Below are 4,604 nucleotides of genomic sequence, written 5' to 3' on the forward strand. Positions count from 1 at the left end.
GTAAAAGTAGCCATATTAGATACTGGCTTCACAGTGTTTTAGATACGTTTTTATAAATCTGAGAGATAATCAACAATCACTTGTAGGATCTCTACTAAAATATTTATTATCAGCAGTATAATTTTTATGCCCTCTACACTTCATGACCTCCACCGTGGAGTCGCCCTCTCAGGAACTGTTAACAGAATAACATGAAAACTACCCCAGATTTTCCTGAAACATAGTGGAAGGGTTGAGCGTATGGCAGCAAAAGAATCCATTCAACCTGACGTGGCTGTGGATGAAGGGATCCGATATTTTTTCCCTCTTTTTTAACTTCATGAGATCATTTTCACACGTACGTCTTACACATAAACTACCTGACAAGTAATTCTAGAAGTGTGAGAGTGAAACATGACAAAGTTGGAACCAGTGAAGATTGGAGTAGATCCAGTCCATGAGTTTTTCTTTCTCACTGACATTAACAGGACGCTGGGGGCGGTCATTCTGATGGTCCAAACGCCTAGTTGTTTGGATTAAGTGGATTACGTTTTTATATATGTTAAAGATCTGTTTGGACTCTGCAAAGATTGCACTTGTACTGAGTCCCAGTTTTTGTTGAGCAATAAGCCGAGAAGACATTGACATTTTTTATGAGCAAAATGTCCACTATTACTCCAGTATTACTCCAGTATTGCTTTATCCAATTCACCAGTCAGTGAACTGGGTTAAAGGAATCTTTGCAATTTATTTTTCTGGTTTATTTCAGTGAAAGTTTAAATGTTTTACTTGTAAGTCTTGACATTCTCAGGAGAGCTGGTTCAGTGAAACATTATGATATGAGGCTCTACCCTAACGTGGGAAACCCGCCAGCGTACAAAATTACTCCAAGGACACTCGTGGAATATCTGAACCCTCCTGATCTCATTCCTAATATTAATTTTTCATGGATTTTGCTCAAAAGCTAAACAGTTTCAAGTGATAGACTACGTACAAAGAATTGATTCAGCTGGTGTTCGCAGCCGTCAGTTTTGCTAACAAACAGGAAGAGCAGAACATGTGCGTACAATAATGACCTGATAAGGACAACAACTAAAAAGAGACTTTGATCACGACAACCACATTTTTCACTCCAACCATAGGGAGGAGAGAAATACAAATGGACATACAATGGCTTTTAAAACATCATGACATCAAGCAGTAAAACAAGTTCATCTGAGGATAAGCGTGGGGGAAGAGGAAATCAGTTAGTTTTCTCCCTCCGCTGTTTTTTCCTTATCTGTGACGTACGGCATAATCTGTTATTATCACAAACACCGAAGGAAAAGCTGACTGGACGATAGGTGAACAAAACCACACAGCGAGGAACTGTTACGAAAATGTTTATACAGTTTTAATTAATCCTATTTATTATTCTGATATAGCCCAGGAAAAGAAGTTGTTTAACAAGCTTATTTAACATGAATCTTGTTTTATAGCGTTTTGTAGTTCCTGTGGTTAAAAAAAAAAAAAAAAAACATCACCAAAAGTGGGATACTGCAATCTCACATACAAGCTCTTCATGTGTAGAACAATGCTTCCAACAAAGGGATCTGGTTCATACTGGTTTGTGAGAAGATCTAAAAAACAGAAGCATGAAATTGAGACTTGAGAAGCGTCTAACTTGCCTGTGTGCTGCACAAACTGCGTGTTTTTCTTGTTTGTCTTAAAGCTTCTCCCAACAACTTGCTAACCTTTTTCACATTGTGGTGAACAGTGACCACGCTGTAGCTGACCGAGATTTCATATCGACTCTGCAGTCCTGCAACACAGAAACCATAATGTTTTATAAAGAGGGCTGCGTGTCTATCATTTCTCAGCACTTCCTGTTTGAAATTTTAAGATAATCACCTTCGACGGGGTGAAATACTTTCACTCAGGCCATATGTTGTATTGAAAACAAAACCAGCTATATCTTCACAATAATAATAAGGGTTTTTGTCATTATTACTTGAAGCATTTGATCCCAGAAATTGCAGTAGTTAATACAAAACCATAAATCCGCATCAGAACTGTGTAAAAGCAGACACTTTGACTTCAGTGAGGAAGATAATAGTGAAAGAACTGCAAAAGTGTGATAGAAAATAATGAACATATAAGGACTTGAAAGAATGCTGAGGCCTGGACAAAGGCACACACACACACACACACACACACAAAATGAGAAATACCTGGAGGTGACTTATTTGTACCCGCAGAGAGTTAGGCAATGGTGTCAGCAGACAAACAAAACAAAAAAAAAGAAGAAAAGAAAAAAAAACATTAGGTAGATTTGAGACAAGAATGAAATTTCCATTATCCTCTTTTTCGTCTGCAGGACGAGGGGAAAAGCTCTCCACCAGCAAGGAACAGGGACTGGGACTTGAGAACAGTTTCTCTGCCATGCCCTCCTCTCTCCCTGCCCACTTTTGCCCTGCTGCCAAGAGGGAGAGACTGCAAAGGAGAAAGGCAGGAAAAGGAATCACAAAGTCGCAGAATCGTCCTTACATGCTCCTACTGAAGTTATAAAAGCCACCTGGCATTTGAATAGATTGCAGAGAGTTTAGCTTGGTAAAGGTCATTGAGTTGACTTGCCACACAAAGGGTTGCAGTCACATGAACCGTAGATTATATGTCATCAAATAGACATCTCACTTGGCTGTGGTATCAGGGGCTGGAATCAGGGGAAGAAATAGACATGGAGAAAGGAGCACGGGTTGAATGAGTGTGAACTTACTGTACATGCTGCCTCGTAAAAAAGCCGTGAGGTTTGACAGATTGTTCGACAGTTTGTCAAACTGTTCAGTGCCAGATATTCCCGCATTATTTTACAACAAATGAGTTCAAGGCTTTCCCTTAGAATCATGCAGTCAAGTCTTTTGTCAGCAGTTGGCAGTATTCCCAGGTAGTACACGCCTCACAGTTCCCATTTTCGATAGTCACTCTAAATGTCTTTAGTTGTTCTGCACCTGCCTGTGTTTAATTGTTTAATGTGCTTTTGCCACGGAATTGATAGGAGAGAACAGCTACTGATGTCCTCATTTCATTTAATTGGGGAAGTGAATGCAAACCTATGTTTACTTAACAACACAGCAGGGCAAACAAATGGTCTGGGATGTTTAAAACAACACATCCCCAAGTAATAAAATGAGTCATGGAGCTCTGAAGCAAAAACGAGGGAGAGGGAGACCAACGACATCCAAAGGTAATATTTCCCACAGACCATCGCCAAGAAATGACAAACTATCAAATAATCCAGGCTGTGAGTCCTGATGCAGTGCAGTGTTTTAATTTTCAAATCTGTCCACACAACAGTGCCACAGGCAGCAATCAGTATCTGTGGTCAGGCAATATCCAAGGCAGCTTCCTGTGTGACATCACAGATTCTTGTTTTTGTTTTTTTTTCTCTTTCTCGCTCATTGCAGTCTTCCCAGCTGAATACCGTATTTATTCTTAAAGATTTAGTTGTTCAAATTTAAACAAAAAGTAAACCTGGATCACTCTTCAGATATTTCTGGTTAAAGACAAGAACAGGAGCTTCAAACACCCTTTATAGATCTGAACTCTCTCTCTCTCTCTCTACTCACGAACACTGAGCTTGTAAAAGTCTCAGCTACAAGGGCTTGGGCCAATCTCCACTGGCACTGATTCAAAAAAGCACTGCCACTCTCAGAAAAATGGAGGGGACAAGTCACCAAGGGGAGTGTTGGCTCTTTGCATTCTCTCGCCACCCTCCTTCTCTCTCTCTCTCTCTCTTGACAGCGTAAAAGCAGCCTCCCGAGTGAACAAAGCGGTGGTGATTTTTCTCGATGAAGTTGAAAAGGTGCACTAGGTAGTTGTGAGCGGGGTGGTGATTAAGAATACCTTCACCTTCTGGAGACAGGTTATGATGGTCCCTAATTGGGCTCCGAGGCTGTGGCCTTGTGGGTCTTTGACTCCATCCCCAGCTGGGTCGCTGACTGCCGACCCGGAGCCACGGAATAACACCCAGGATGCAGGTGACAGATCAAAGGTCAAACAGCCGGTGGCTGCAGTTTCTGTGGCGATCCTGATTTTGCAATCGCAGCCTTGTGAGGTTCCAACTCCATCCCCCGCTGTATCAACAGCCATCAACCCAGAGGTCACAGGTGACAGCACAAAGGTTAAACAGTCGCCGGCCACCAACCTGGAGTCACAGAATATCACACAGGACACGGATAACAGCACAAAGGAAAGACAGAGTGATTTGGTGGAGGCTGAGGGGGCCAGAGAGACAGCCGCCAGGATGGTAGTTTCAGCTGGAGGAGGAGGAAGTGGATGATATTGTGATAGATAAAAGAAAACACGCAAACACAAGAATGAATAAAGCGAAGGAAATTGCTAAAGAAACACCTGAGACACCTCCTGATACAAGTAGCTCTGAGAAGGAAAATGACAACAGTCTGAAAGAAGCCGTAACAGAAAAATATGATTCGCAAAAGATTTAAAAAAAATTCCTGAAAGACACAAAAGGTTCGAGGGCCAAAGCAGAAAACTTCTTTCCTGACCTCAACATGTTTCTAGATAGCATCTGTTTTTATGAGAAAATCCAGAAGGAAGTGACCGATCGGTTTTTATGAGCAAGGAGG

At 41.5% G+C, this 4,604-nt stretch overlaps 1 long non-coding RNA gene across 1 annotated transcript; it reads right to left on the bottom strand.

Moving 5' to 3' along the window:
- Positions 1-781: 781 nt before the first annotated feature.
- On the bottom strand, positions 782-2,350 carry LOC137595933 (uncharacterized). Its single transcript, XR_011035477.1, has 3 exons — positions 2,190-2,350; positions 1,713-1,780; positions 782-1,598 (listed from the first exon to the last, which is right to left on the bottom strand). It is a non-coding gene; the product is annotated as an uncharacterized lncRNA (long non-coding RNA).
- Between the last annotated feature and the right edge of the window lie 2,254 nt (positions 2,351-4,604).

Source organism: Antennarius striatus, chromosome 5, assembly GCF_040054535.1.
Source record: "Antennarius striatus isolate MH-2024 chromosome 5, ASM4005453v1, whole genome shotgun sequence".
Classification (NCBI taxonomy): domain Eukaryota; kingdom Metazoa; phylum Chordata; class Actinopteri; order Lophiiformes; family Antennariidae; genus Antennarius; species Antennarius striatus.